At 42.5% G+C, this 15,789-nt stretch overlaps 1 long non-coding RNA gene across 1 annotated transcript; it reads right to left on the bottom strand.

The window, feature by feature from the left end:
• Positions 1 to 8,963: 8,963 nt before the first annotated feature.
• On the bottom strand, positions 8,964 to 15,782 carry LOC114008778 (uncharacterized). The gene is made up of 3 exons (XR_003550279.1): positions 15,509 to 15,782; positions 11,554 to 11,657; positions 8,964 to 9,307 (listed from the first exon to the last, which is right to left on the bottom strand). It is a non-coding gene; the product is annotated as an uncharacterized LOC114008778 (long non-coding RNA).
• Positions 15,783 to 15,789: the final 7 nt, after the last annotated feature.

The raw sequence follows: 15,789 nt of genomic DNA, 5'->3' as shown, positions 1-15,789 counted from the left end.
AGTAAAGCAAACTATTTACATTATGAGGATTTCAAAATAAGAAGTGAGTAAAGGCATATTTTATGAAGTGTTTTATAAAATAATAGCTGCAAACTTTCCAAGTCTTGAGAGATTTATGGACATCCAGATTGAGGAACTCAATGGTCCTCAAACAGATTCAACCCAAAAAGATTCTTTCCAAGGCACATTATAGTCAAATTGTCAAAAGCCAAATATAAAAAGAATTCTAATAAAACAAGAATGTCAAATCACATATAAGAGAACTTTCATTAAGCTAACAGCAAATCTCTCAGCAGAAATTATACAGGCCATAAAAGAGTGGAATGGGGACCAGCAGGTAGTATGGTGGTTAAAGGTGCTGGAGTCCCACATGGCCGACTGCAGTTTAAGTCCTGGACCTGGTGGCTTGCTTTCTTGCTTTCCCTTTCTCTCTCTCTCTGTTTCTGTTTGATCAAATTAAAAATAATAATAACAACAAATGGAATTAAGTAAATAAGTAAATAATTATTTCAAAAAAAAAAGAGTGGAATGATATAGTCAAAATTCTGGGGACCAGCAGTTAGCGTAATGGCTATGTCACAGGACTCCCATGTAGTCAATCGCGATTCGTGTCCCAGACCCGGTGGCTTTAAACTCACTCTGGGCGCATTTGCATGCGTGCCCAAGATCCCAAGAAGAGAATGGAGGAGAAGGGATTGTGGCATGGCCATCCCCCTTGGGGGGTGATTTCTCGGTTTCTGTCTCTCCATCTCTGTCTGGCTGGCAAGCACCAGTGCCCTATGGCAAAAACCTCTCCAAAAAAAAAAAAAAAAATTCTGAAAGCAAGAAAAAAAAAACCTGCCAGCCAAGCATAATATATCCAGCAAAGCTATCTTTCAGAGTAATGATGTCTTTCCTAGACAAGCAAAAACTGAAAGAATTGGGCCAGCATGTGGTGTGGAGATTAAGGTGGTTAGATCCCACATGGCTGATTTCACAGTTCAAATCTTGGACCTGATGGCTTGAAAAATCACACCAGATGTGTGTGCACACATGCCCAAAATCCCGAGAGGAGAATGTCAGAGAAGGAATTGTGGCGTGGCTATCCCTCCTGTGGGGTAATTTCTCACTTTCTCTTTCACTACAGAAAAAAAAAAAAGAAAGAATTTATCTCCTCTAGATCAGCTTTTTTTTTTTTTTTAAGATAAGGTTGTTTTTAAAAGAATTATTTATTTTATTTTATTTATTCATTAATTTTTATTTTAATTTGACCAGAGAGAGACACAGAGAGAGAGAGAGAGAAAGTGAGAAAGTGAGCCACCAGGTCCAGGATTTGAATAGTGGTCGGCCATGTGGAAGTATCCAGCACCTTAACCACCACGCCACCTGCTGGTCCCCCACTAGATCAGCTTTATGAGAAATGCTTAACACAGTTCTAGAAGGATAACTATAACAAAGAAAACACGCATTCACACACACACACACACACACACACACACACAAGGATAATAACTATCATTATGAAAACATGTGAAAAACATAAAAATCACTATTAAGGCAGATACACAAATGAGAAAGAAATGAATCAACCTCAAAACCAGAAAAACACTAAATTACAAAGATAAACAATGAGAGAAGAAAAAAGTAAAAAACAAAAAAATCGGAAAATAACGAAATGATAGAAGTGAAGCATCACCTATCAGTAATAACCTTGAATGTAAATGAATTAAACCCCAAACTAAAAGACACAGACTAATTGAATGAATAGGAAAAAAAAAAAAAACAAAAAACAAAAAACCAAGACCCAACTGTATACTGCCTATAAGAAACACATTCACCAGTAAAGACACACATAGTAAGTAAAGAGATCGAAAAAGATATTACACGCAAATGAAAGAGGAAAGTGGGCAGGGGTAGCTATAATTATATTAGATAAAATAGACTTTAAACTATAAAAATAATAAGAAAAGATCAGGGGCCAGGCAGTGGTACAGTGGTAGTACCTGGAACCACATGGGAAGGCCCTGGGTTTGCATTCCATGACCTCCCCAGGTATGCTGGGCACACACGTGCATGCCCATGATAACTGGCTGAAACTGGGAGTTGATCATGGAGTGAGGACCCTTTAGGGGATACATCTCTCTCTGAAAAAAAGTTAATTAATTTTAAAGAGACAGTCATTAGGGGACCAGCAGGTGGCATGGTGGTTGAGGGTGGCTGGACTCCCACATGGTTGACCATGGTTCAAGTCCTGGACCTGGTGACTTGCTTTCTCACTTTCCCTCTTTCTCTGTTTCTCAAATTAAAACAAAATAATGATAATAATAAATAAAGTTAAATAAAAATAATTATTTTTTTTAAAAAAAGAATGTCATTGGGACCAGCAGATGGCATAATGGTTACATCATTGGACTTGCACATAGTCAACCACGGTTTGAGTCCTGAACCCAGTGGCTTAAAACTCACATGAATACCCAAAATGGAGAAGGGACTGCAGTGTGGTCATCCCCCCGGGGGGTGGTTTCTCACTTTCTATCTCCCTGTTTCTCTGACAAGCACACGGGCCCTATAGCAAAAATCTCTCAAAAAAATTCATTGTATAGTGATCAAAGGCTCAATCCAACAATAAATATATTCACCCAACATCAGAGCACTCATATGTATAAAGCAGTTGCTATTAAACGTAGGCAGGAGGGTGGCACAGACGTGAAATGCAATGCTCTGTAAGGCTGACCCACGTGAGAGGGTTCTGGGTTTGTGTCTAGAGCCTTCCTAGGTATGCAGGGTGCATGTATGCTGATGATCCAGGTCTGGCTGGGGCTGGAGGTGGATGGTGACGTCAAGATCATGTTGCAGGTGCTCTCTCTCTCTCTGTCTCTCTGTCTGTCTGTCTCTCTCTGTCTCTCTTGGTCATGGAAGAAATAAACCTTAAACAATCTGAAGGGATGGATAGACTCCAATACAATAATAGCTGGGAACTTCAATATCCCACTCCCAGCCTTGGCCATATCATCTAGACAGAAAAATCAACGAACTTAAGTCAGACTTAAACTACACCATAGACCAGATGAATCTAACAGACGTTTATAGAATATTCCATCCAACAGCTAGAATAGACATTCTTCTCATTAGCAGATGCAACATTCCCTGGAATAGACCATATAATTGTCCACAAAACAAGACTCAAACATATTTTTAAAAATCAAAATCATATCAAGTAACTTTTCTGGAGAGGTTTTTGCTATAGGGCGCGTGCGCTTGCCAGACAGACAGAGGGAGACAGAGAGACAGATAGACAGAAAGCGAGAAATCACCCCCCAGGGGGGATGACCACGCCGTGATCCCTTCTCCTCCATTCTCCTCTCGGGATCTTGGGCACGCACGCACATGCGCCCGGCGTGAGTTTTAAGCCACCAGGTCCAGGACGTGAACCGTGGTTGACTATGTGGGAGTCCAGCGACATAGCCATTACACCAACTGCCAGTCCCTCAAGTAACTTTTCTGACCACAATGGACTAACGCTATAAAACAATAACAAGAGGAACGTTGGAAACTGTAAAAATATATATGAAAATAAAACAACATGCTCCCAAATGACTACTAGCTCAAAGAGGAAATTAAGGATATTTAAGGGCCAACCCATGACCTGGTGGCTGGATCCACATGGCTGACCACAAGGTTTGAGTCTCGGACCCAGCGGCTTAAAAACATGCCACACACATGTGTCTGTGTGTGCCCAAAATCCCAAATGGAGGAGTGAGATTGCAGCGTGACCATGACCCATGAGGGGGGTTTTTTTTTTTTTTTTTTTTTTTTAGAATTATTTATTAATTTCATTTATTATAATTATTTTTCTTCTAAAATTTGCTATAGGGCACATGCACTCACCAGAGAGAGAAAAGAGAAGAGAGAGAGGGAGAAAGTGAGAAAGCAAGCTCTCAGGTCCAGGATGCAAACCATGTTTAGCCATGTGGGAGTCCAGTGCCTTAACCACCATACCATCTGCTGGCCCCAGGTGCTTTCTTGATTTTCCTCTATTGCTCTCTTTCTCACAGAACAAACATGCCCACTGGAATTTTTTTTAAATTAATTAATTAATTATTTTTTTCACATGAGTTTAGTGAAAGAGAGAAAGAAAGGGAGAGAGAGAGGGAGGAGAGGCGAGAGAACGCCACCAGTTATGGAACTCGAACCATAGTCGGTCATGTGGGAATTCCAGCGCCTTAACCACCATGCCATCTGCTGGTCCCCTGGAAAATTTTTTTAAAAAATTAAAAATTTCTTGAAACAAATGAAAATGAAAACACAAAGTACTAAAACCTATGGGATACAATGAAAGCAGTACTGAAAGGGAAGTTCATAGCAATAAATGCCTTTTCAAAAAAGCAGAAAGATTTCAAATAAATAACCTAACAGTGCACCTCAAGGAGCACGTAAAGCAGACAAACCAAACCAAAAATAGTACAAGGAGGACCAGCAAATGTTGTAATGGTTACATCACTGGACTCCCATGTCATCAATTGAGGTTCGAGCCCTGGACCCAGTGACTTAAAACTCACGCCGGGCATATGTGTGTGTGTGTGTGCCCAAAATCCCGAGAGGAGAATGGAGGAGAAGGGATTGCAGCATGGCCATACCCCTGGAGAATGATTTCTTGCTTTTTGTCTCTCTGTCTCTCTGGTGAGCACACGCATCCTATAGCAAAACTCTCTCTCTTAAAAAAATAAAAAGGAAGGAAATAATAAAGATCAGAGCAGAAAGAGAAAGGCAGTACAGTATCCTAAAGTACTGAAAGGTACAGTGGTTATAATGGCAACCAGTTTTTAAAACGGTAAATTTACAGTGGTTATAATGGTAAATTTAGGGCCAGCAGGTGGCATAGTGGTTAAGGCACTGGATTTCCATAGAGCTGACTGCGGTTCAAGTCCCAGACCTGGTGGTTGCTTTCTCACTTTCTCACTCTCTCTCCCTCTGGTGAGTGCACGTGCCTATAGCAAAATTTAAAAAATAATAAATCAAATCAAATTTTAAAAAACTTTAAAAATGGTGAATTCAATGTTATGTAAATCTTATCTGAATAAAAAAATATACACAATTAAAGCCAAAAGGATAGGATTCTGCAGTCAAGATTACTGATATTTTTCAAAATTACTAACTTTAAAACAGTCAAACAAACAAAGAAACTAGGTCAGCCAGGTGGCATGGTGGTCAAGGCAGCTGAATCCCATGTAACCAAGTGTGTGGTTCCAGTCTCAGACCCTGCGACTTGAATAATACTCCAGATACACGTGCATGTATGCCCAAGATCCTGAGCGATGAATGGAGACGGGACTGCAGTGTGGTCATCCCCGCTGGGAGAGATTTCTCACTGCACTCACCCATCTCTCTCTCTCTCTCCAGTGAGCACGCCTGCCCTATAGCACACTGAAAAAAAAACCCTAAAAACTAAAAATTGTTTACACCTGTACCCTTTGAGTCATAGACTGGCCGTATTTAACTGATGGATCATCGGAAAAGTCATGATGTATTTGTCTATGCAAAAATGTCTATGCGTGACTTTTCTGCTGACCCAATAGTTTAAAGTTTGCCTGTAGATAGGTGTGCAATTAGTTATAATCACATGTCATTAGTTAGAACTGCCAAGAGCTAATGTGCTACTAACAGTATGCATACGAAGAGAAGAATACAAGAAGTTTCTGGATGCGATCCAACCACCTAGTAATAGAATACAAATGAAAGCTCAAGGGCCAGTTATAGGAACCTCCTCTTAGAGATAAGGGTATATAACATGGAAGTACAAACATTGTAATATTCTTCCAAGAATATCGATGATCACACATGCAAGCATAAATTCTGTAAAGCGACTCACTGCTGTTTTGTATAATGGTATTATTATTATTCGATGTACTGTGTGCGAGATGGTTCTGTGTGAATGTACTGAAATTTTAGTTGTAGAGTCCTAATGTAGATACACTACAGATACTCCTGTATGATTGCTTGGATACAATAAAAAAACCCATGAAAAAAAAATGTTTACCCAAGATTTAGTTTCCTTTTTGACACTGTTACAAGTTGCCATGAATCCATGTGATATGGACTGTTACTGGTAAAATTAAGTAAAATAGAAAAGTTAAATTCTAAAGCCTTAGACATGCAAACTCGATGGCTCAAAAAATACTACTAGAGTGACTTGAATGTTGATATTCTTAAATCTAGGCAGCTGTAACTGAACATGTAATTGGGTGTGAAAATATCTAAAATGATAACTGGAATCTGACTTGGACACACTGCATGAAAGTGATACAAAGACTAGTATACGCAAAGAAGAGAGGTAACTAGAAATTAAAATGCTGTTAATACAGAGCAAGATTGAAGAGAGCTTAATGAAGACTGCGTGACATTGAAAACACTGGCATGCACTAATGACTTTGAAAGACAAAGACTCCCTCTTAGATACTGCAATGCCTAAATTGCTATGGGATCACCCAGCCTGCTACTACAAGAGATATGAAATAAATGGGTTGTTGGAAAAGTCATGACGTATTTTTTCTATGCAAAAATTCATCATGACTTTCCCGACAACTCATAATTAAATTAGTAAATGACATAAGTACACAGCCCCAGCACCAGACCAGAGCGCTGGTCTCTATTCCTCTTCTATTTAGGACACTAATCCCATCATAGGAGCCTCCCATCAAGACAGCATCTAAACCCAATTATCTCCCGAAGGTGGCATCTCTAAATATCATCATGGTGGAGATTAGGACTTCCACGTGTGAATTTTGGTGAGACACAGTCTGTAAAAGTCAGACATTTGTTCCTTAACGTGGAGGCCTTCCCATAGGAAGGCAACATGGCAGCTGGCTTTGCTCAGAGCAGGTGCGGAAGAATGAGAGAGGACACCCAAGTTAGAAGCTCCGGTCTCTCGTAACCTAATCTCTGAGGCAACATTGTTCCACTTTTGCCATATCCTGTTTGTTAGAAGTGAGGTGCCCCCTCCCACCCACATTCAAGGAAAAGGATTATCTGGGGGCCTGAAGACCTGGAAATGGGGACCACTTTATAGGTTGCTTACTGCAGGTTCTGAGCAGATAATAAAAACCACTATACTGAGCAGTGACAAGTTGAGTCTAAAAAGAGATAATTACCAACAATACAAACAAGCTGTAGAAAAATCTTGACATTATGATATCACCACAATGATGATGATAATGTAAAATGTGCTAACAGGTGGTAGTAATGCATTCAGTTCTATAGGTTTTTAAAAGTTTTTAAATTAAATATAAAATGGATAAAAAATGATATTTATAAAATATATGTAAGATGGGAACCAGCAGTTAGCGTAATGGCTATGTCGCTGGACTCCCATGTAGTCGACCGCGGTTCGTGTCCCGGACCCGGTGGCTTAAAACTCACGCCGGGCGCGTGTGCGTGCGTGCCCAAGATCCCGAGAGGAGAATGGAGGAGAAGGGATTGCGGCGTGACCATCCCCCCTGGGGGGTGATTTCTCGCTTTCTGTCTCTATGTCTCTCTCTGTCTGTCTGGCGAGCGCACGCGCCCTACAGTGAAAATCTCTCCAAACACACACACACATATATATATATATATATACACACACATATATATATATATGTAAGATATAAACAAGAGTGATAAAATTAATATATATGATTGTACCACCCTGTGTAAAACAAGAGATGACAATGACTTTCTTTTTTTTATAGAGCGATTTTTGCTATAGGGCGCGTGTGCTCACTGAGAGACAGAGAAAGACAGAGAGAACAGAAAGCGAGAAATCATCCCCTGGGGAATGGGGGGATGGCCACACTACAATCCCTTCTTCTTCAGTCTACTCTTGGGATTTGGGGCACACATGCACATGCACCCAGTGTGAGTTTTAAGTCACTGGGCCTGGGACTTGAACCATGGTTGACTATGTGGGAGTCTAGTAATGTAACTATTACACCATCTGTAGTTCCTCTTTTTTTAAGAGAGATTTTTTTCTATAGGGCATGTGTGCTTACCAGAGACAGAGAGAGACAGAGAGACAGAAATCACTCCCTAGGGGGATGGCAACGCCACAATCCCTTCTCTCCTCTTGGGATTTTCGGCACACATACACATGCACCTGGTGTGAGTTTTAAGCGGCCAAGTCTGGGACTTGAACCATGGTCGACTATGTGGGAGTCCAGCAATGTAACAATTTTGCCATCTTCTGGTCCCAACTTGCTTTTTTAATTTGGAAAAAAAAAAAAAGAGGTGGATTTCTCTGATGTGAGAGAGACAGAGTGACAAGCATCCCCGACAGGCTCTCCATGCGGTGACCCATCCCCAGCCTAGGTCCAGCTGGCCTGGATCACAGGCACAGGTGTATATGCCTGGCAAGCTCAGGGGGGCCCTGGGGTCCAGTTGTGTTACTGCTGCACCACCAACTGCGCTGACAATGACATTCAAAGACTCTAATGTCACTCCCTTCCTTCCCCTCCGGAGGTCAATATCATGCTTAACTTCACGATCATTTTTCACTTTGTCTTCATTGTTTCATCATAGATGTTTGTATCCCCACACAAGATATCGTTTGATTTTTTTCCCTTGCCTTTGACATTATATAAATGGAATAATGTCATATATATTTTTTCTCTGTGATTTGCTATAATATATATTTTTCTCGATGATTTGCTTCTTTCTATTGGATTGTCAGAAAAGTCACAACATATTTTTGCATAGAAAAAACATTATGACTTTCCTGACAACCTAATATTTTATTTTTTATTTTTTTAGTTTGCTATAGGACATGTGTACTTGCTAGAGAGACAGAGAAAGAGGGAAAGTGAGAAAACATCCCACAGGGGAATGGCCACATCACAATCCCTTCTCTTCCCTTCTCCTCTCAAGATTCGGGGCATGTATGCACATGCATCCAGCGTATTTTTCAAGCCACCAAGGCTTGAACCCCAAAGTCACCTGTGTGGGATCCAGCTGCCTTAACCTCCATGGCACTTGCTCTGTGATGTGCTTATTTCTTTCAAGATGATGTTTGTGAGATTTATCCATGCAACGTCTTCACACCGATGTTTTTAATTTGAGCCCAAATCACTAAACTCTTCATATATTGCCCTCATATAAGAGCAAACTCAATTTGATTGTTCGAGTCACCAACTTTCTCTTCATTTTTAAATTCAGCACTATGGTTTGATTACAACTCACGCGTGTATGTGCCGCGGACACTTGGGTTAGTTCTGTCTTCTATTCCTAAGTAGGCCTGCGATGAACACCACGGAACTTGCTTCTTGGCACACTTGCGCAAAAGTTTCTTCAGGTAGTACACCTAGGAAAGAGTTAGATCGAAGACCTCTGAACTATTTTACTGAAGGCATATCAGCTGTAAGATAATGCCAGATTGTTCTCCCAAGTGGTTGCAGTGATTTATACTATGCACTGTGAATAAATGTTCCTGTTGTTCCAAATCCTACCCCGTCTTTGATATTGTCTGACTTTGTTGTTGTTGTTGTTGTTGTTGCCAATCTGGAAGGTATAAAATGGAGGTTCATTGAGGTTTTGATTTGCATCTCACACAAGAATTTTTTTTTTTTCTTTTCTGTTTTTGGAGCGGTTTTTGCTATAGGGCGCATGCGCTCACCAGAAAGAAAGAGAGAGACAGAGAGATAGAAAGCGAGAAATCACCCCCCGGGGGGATGGCCACACCGCAATCCCTTCTCTTCCATTCTCCTCTCGGTATCTTGGGCACGCATGCACACGCACCCGGCGTGAGTTTAAGCCACCGGGTCTGGGACTCAAACTGCTGTCGACTACGTGGGAGTCCAGCAACATAGCCATTATGCTAACTGCTGGTCCCTCAGACAAGAATTGTTAATGGGCTTCACTACGTCGTTGGCAGGTGATATCCAGTGCCTAAATGAGACTGAACTCTATACTCAAGTTTTAGCCATCATGTGTGTCACTTTTACAAACTGTGGTTACCTTAACCAAACACCACACTTGTGCAAATTATTTGGTTAAAAGTTAAATGCAAAAAGAGGCCAGCTGATGGCACGGTGGTTAAGGGTACTGGACTCCCACATGGCCAACCGTGGTTTGAGTCCTGGCAGTTCGCTTTTTCACTTTCTCTCGCTCCCTCCCTCCCTCTCTGGTCAAATTAAAAATAAATAAATAAATAAAGTTAAATAAAATAATTCTAAAAAAGGAAAAAAGTTAAACGCAAAAAAACAGAAAAATCAAGACCTGGAGTCATATTTTAATGTAATGTCTATGTTGTAAAATGGTATAATGTATAGACAATCTAGTGGCGAATAAATAACGTAACTTTCATGGCCTGGCCCCCTAGTGCAGCAGTTAAGTGCTGTGCGTGGGGAGCTAGAGCCCGCATGTTCGACCGCTATTTGAATCCCAGCCATCAGTGGCTTCAGAACCATGCTGGTTGCATATACACAAATGCTCAAAATCCTGATGGGATGGATAACGCAGAAAAAAGAATTGCAGTGTGAGCACACCCCATTAGGGAGTTGCTTTCTATTTTTAAAAAGTTTTGTTTTGTTGAGAGGTTTTATTATAAGGTGTGTGCACTTGCTGGAGAAAGAGAAAGTGACAGAAGGAGAGATAAATCACTCCCCACAGAGGACAGCCACGCTGCAATCCCTTCTCCTCCAGTCTCCTCTTGGGATTTTGGGTACACATGCACATTTGCCTGCCGGGAGTTTCAAGGACTTAAACCATCGTTGACTATGTGGGAGTCCAGCTCCATGACCATTATGCCATCTGCTAGTCCCCAACTTTTTTTTAAGAGAGATTTTTGCTATAGGATTCATGCACTCACCTGAGAGAGAGAGAGAGACAGAGAGACAGAAAGTGAGAAATCACCCCCCAGGGGGATTGGTCATGCCACACTCCCTTCTCCAGTCTTCTTGCAGGAACACACACGCACCTGGCGTGAGTTTTAAGTCAACAGGTCTGAGACTGGAACCATGGTCAACTATGTGGGAGTCTAGTGATGCAACCATTACGCCATCTGCTGGTCCCTTTCTATTAAAATTAAAAAAAAAAAAATAAATAATGCTTTCCGGAGATGACAACCTCACCACGAGAACATGCCTCTTACAAAGGACCTCCTTCATCCCTCTCCAGAAGAGGGGAAGAGGAAACACAAGAAGCACCTGGTGCAGAGCCCGAATTCTCCTTCATGGCTGTGAAGTGCCCAGGACGCTATACAATCACCTCCGTCTTCAGCCCGGCACAGACGGTAGTTGTGTGCGTTGGCTGCTCCGCGTCCTCTGCCAGCCTACAGGAGGAAAAGCGAGGCTGACAGAAGGATGTTCCTGCAGGAGGAAGCAGCACTAAACGCATCCTGACTCGAGAGGAGTGGGAAACCATCCCAATAAGCACATTTCGGATATGTCCTGGTTATCGTCTTGTTTAACTGCTAGGAAGTTCCTGCCTCAAGTACTCAGGGGCAGCCAGAAAGTGGAACGCTTAGAGTTCACCTGGGGCAATTTGTGAAATAAAACGAAGGCAGTTTCTAAGTCAAAGTCCACGGTGCTGAACGGAAGGACTCCTTACCTAGAAAGGTGAAAGCAGCTGATGCCGACAGCACGAAGAGGGTAAAGAAGAGATCTGGTAAGAAGCAACGAACCGCTTGAGGATACCTGGGTCTTCACACTGATCTACGAATCGGACATAACGAGAATTATTAACACATCCAGGGCACACGCAGCATTGAAGAAGCTGTGGTCCTCTATCAGAAGCATTCAAAACTCAGGTCTCTTCATTTGGCTTGCCAAAGAGAACAGGCCTTAAGTGTGAACTAGCTCCTTTAGCTCCTTTTGGCTTCTATCCATCTCAAGCAAAAAAGTCCAGTTTTTGAGCCCGTTATTTCTTCCGCAGATTACAAAGGATGATTTAAATATTGTGGCTTTAAAATGCCTGTCCCCATTCCTGTGCACGTTACCACAGGTGACATACCGGACCTACACAAGTCTGTGCCGACTGAATTTTAGAATTTTTCTTTCCTTTTTTTCTGGTTGGGTTTTTTCCATAAGGGTGTACACTCGCCAGAGAGGGAAAGTGAGAAACCACCCTCTGGGGTTGGTTATGTGAGGAGCCCCGCTTCACCATACCACCTGCTGGCCCTGAATTTTGAATCTTGATCGCTCAAACCTCAAACACCAATGAGTTCATAAACCCAAGGGACCCTTGTCCTGCTCAGAATGTCATTTCTAAGGCACATTATGATTTATACTTTATCTTCAATAAAACTTCAGACCTGGGGCCAGCAGGTGGCATGGTGGTTAAGGATGCCGGACTCCCATGAGGCTGACTGTGGTTCAAGTCCTGGACCTGGTGGCTTGCTTTCTCTTTCTCTCTCTCACTCTGTCCTTCTCTGGTCAAATTAAAATAAATAATTAAATAAAGTTAAATAAAATAATTATTTTAAAAAAAACTTCAGACTTGTATCTTAGAGCATAAAAAAAAGTAAAAAAAAATAACTTTCATGGACATTGTACTCCTTATGTACTTATTTTGGTAATATTATGTGAAGGTGTTGTAAGGAAAGTGAGTTGTGTATATCTGGTCTACATACCGTCTCTCTCCCCTAAAGGATGTACAAGGAAAAAAAAAGTAAGCGTTGGGGTTGAACACATTTTGTTTCTTTTCTTTTTTTTTTTAAAGAGACATTTAACTTTATTTATCTTCTTATTTTAATTTGACCAGAGAGGGACAGAGAGAGAGAGAGGGAAAGCGAGAAAGCAAGCCACCAGTTCTGGGACTCAAACCATGGTCAGCTATGTGGAAGTCCGGCACCCTTAACCACCACGCTACTTGCCAGCCCCAACACATTTTGTTTCTGAAACAGAGTCCAGCAGATGGTGCTGCTTTTAAAGTGTTAAGTAGAATTTGCATACTCAGAGATTTACAGTGAAGTGAACAAATAAATACTAGTAAAGGAATTACTTCCCTTAGACACTATTCTGTATTGTTAACTTTGGGTTGCAAACATGCTCAAGTTGGGATTGATTAACACGTTAAACTTAGCGAGGTCACATCCTGGTGGGACTATGGCCAAGAAGCATGTTACAGAATAAGGCAAAGGTCCAAGTGCTGGCCAGCTGCGAACGGGCTGATCAGGTGATCAGTGTTAGCTGGTGGCAGTCTGTCCTCAAAGGCAGAGTGGGAGAAATGGAATCTGCCAAGCACTTGGGTTAACTAGGGATCAGCCGGGACCCTCGGCACTGGAGTGGGCATGACCAGGATGGAATCCAGCAACGACAGAACACACGGTGGAAGCTGGACGTTCCTAATGTTACACTTTGAGCTACTTTGTCAAAGTTAGCACAGCAAACAGATCTAGATGAATTCTTTTTTTTTTTTTTAAATTAATTTATTTTTATTTTTAAATTTGACCAGAGAGAGAGAAAGGAAAGTGAGAAACCAAGCTACCAAGATCAGGACTCGAATTGTGGTCAAGAGAGGAAAGTGAGAAAGCAAGCCACCAAGATCGGGACTCGAATTGTGGTCTGCTATGTGGCCCCAGATTAAGGTGAATTCTGCTCGTTTATTGGTGGTGCATACATTCATGGGGGTAATCTAATTGGCCAGATTATCTTTCCAAAGTATGCCAGCAAGAGGTAGGTGTTCAACTGGTTCATGATTGGCTGCCCTTGGACAGGTGTCCTTCAGTGGCCCAATCAGGTGAGGTTAAGAGGATATAGCCCATCTACACCACTCAGTGAGGTGACCAGCGGTGAGGACAGTTTTCCTTATAAAAGACAAACACTGAACAAGCAAGCACTGTAATGTATCTTGCTAGCAAAGGAACCTGAGAAGATGCAGCAATGGGGACCAAGAAGTTAAAGTGCTCTTAGCACACACACACAAAGGCCACCAAAGAGTAGTAGGATAATTATGGCTGCCTAGGCATGCAACAATGAGTGGCCAATGCAATGGCTTTGAAAAATACTGATCAACACCGGGAAATGCTCACAAAATAATACCTCCCCCAAACATACAACAGGTTATAAAAAGCATATAGTCATATATATATATATATATATGACCAGAATGCCCCAAATCCCAAGAGAACAGAGGAGAAGGGATTGCAGCACGGCCATCCTCCCTGGGAGGATGATTTCTCATTTTCCCTCCCATTGTCTCTGTCCAGCGAGTGCACATATCCTATGGCAAAAACCTAAAAAAAGATGAAAATTTTTAAAGTAAAAAAAGCTCACATTTCCTTTTGAATCTGTAAGAGAAAGTGGTATGATAACTGGGGAATGAAAGTTCTTGGACGGGCCCAATGGCTTGGTGATTAAAGGAGCTAGATCCCTCATGGCCGAGTTTGTGGTTTGAATTCCAGACCTAGTGGCTTGAAAAACCACTAGGGTGCAAACCAGTCCCAGAACCCTGCAGGATGGAGAAATGGAGATGGGACTGCAGTGTGACCATTCCCCATGGGGGGGTGTGTGTGTCGGCTTCCTTCCCCTCCCTTCTTGGTAAACGGTACCAGCCTCCTGCCAAATTAAAAAATAAAGTAAAAATAGTTTTTTATTGTCTGTTTATAAGAAGGAGATTTTTGCTATAGAGTGCTTGGGCTCCTGGGACAAACAGAGAGACAGAAAGTGAGAAATCACCCTGCCCAATGGCCACACCAGTCTCTTCTCCTCTCAGTATCTTGAGCATCTAGTGTGAATTTTAAGCTGCTGGGTCTGGGACTCGAACCTGGGGCAAATACATGGGAGTCCAGGAACCATTACGCAATCTTCTGGTCCCAGAAAATAAAGTTTTTCTTTAGGGCCGTCTCTTGGCCTGGTGGTTAAGTGACTGGACCCCCGACGGCTGACTGCGTCCTTCCAGTCTCAGATCCAGCAGCTTGAGAAACACCAGGGCCTGTGTTCCTGCCCAAAATCCGGAAAGGAGGGAGAGCTGGAGGAGAAAGGATTGCACCTTTTCTTTCCCCCTGGCTCTCTTTGGCAAGCTTCCCAGCACCCTGACAGAAACAAAGTTTCTTCCTGGTCATAAACTTTCCAGTGTTCTTTACTGAACAGAGAATATTTTTATAATTAGGGTGCATGCTCAGTATTAAAGTCCACCTGCAGGCCAGCTAGCGGAGACGTAGTTAGGAAGGCTGGGTCCCACCTGACAGACTTAAGGGGCTTGACTGCCTGCCCACCTGGCAGCTAAAAACACAACCTGAGCAGGTGTGTGCGCCCTAAACCCTGGGAGGAGAGTGGAGAAGGGACCGCGGTGGCCATACCTCTTGGGGGATGCTTTCTCTGGTGTGCTCTTGCCCTATCCAAAAAATAAAAATAAAAATAAAAATAAAAGCTCACTGGGGCCGGCAGGTGGCGTGGTGGTTTGGGGCGCTGGACACCCACATGGCTGACCACGGTTCGAGTCCCAGACCTGGTGGCTTGCTTTCTCGCTTTCTTTCTCTCTCTCTGTGTCCTTCTGGTTAAATTAAAATAAGTAAATTAAATAAAAATAATTCTTTATATATAAAAAATAAATAAAAGCTCACCTTCCTCATATCTAGGCCCCAGGGCGGCCAGCTCCCTCTAGCCCCTTCAAACTCTCCGCCAGGGGGCGACCTCCTCCCGCCTTCTCCGGTCTCCACCGGGGCTGCCCTCGCTCCGCCCCTTTGGCTTCTCCCCGGCCTTCCCCTTCTCCCGAAGGAAAAGGGCGTTTTCTGGGCTGTCTTAGGTTTTCACAGCATATTACTTTCCTAGCCCCGAACAGCACACATTTATTCGGGGCCAGCAAGACGGCCCTGGCCCCGCCCGGTCCGGCTCCCCCGGCCGT

This window comes from Tupaia chinensis, unplaced genomic scaffold (genome assembly GCF_000334495.1).
Source record: "Tupaia chinensis unplaced genomic scaffold, TupChi_1.0 Scaffold000387_1, whole genome shotgun sequence".
Lineage (NCBI taxonomy): Eukaryota > Metazoa > Chordata > Mammalia > Scandentia > Tupaiidae > Tupaia > Tupaia belangeri.
Note: the sequence above shows the minus strand (reverse complement) of the source record. Positions and strands in the feature narration are given on the sequence as shown.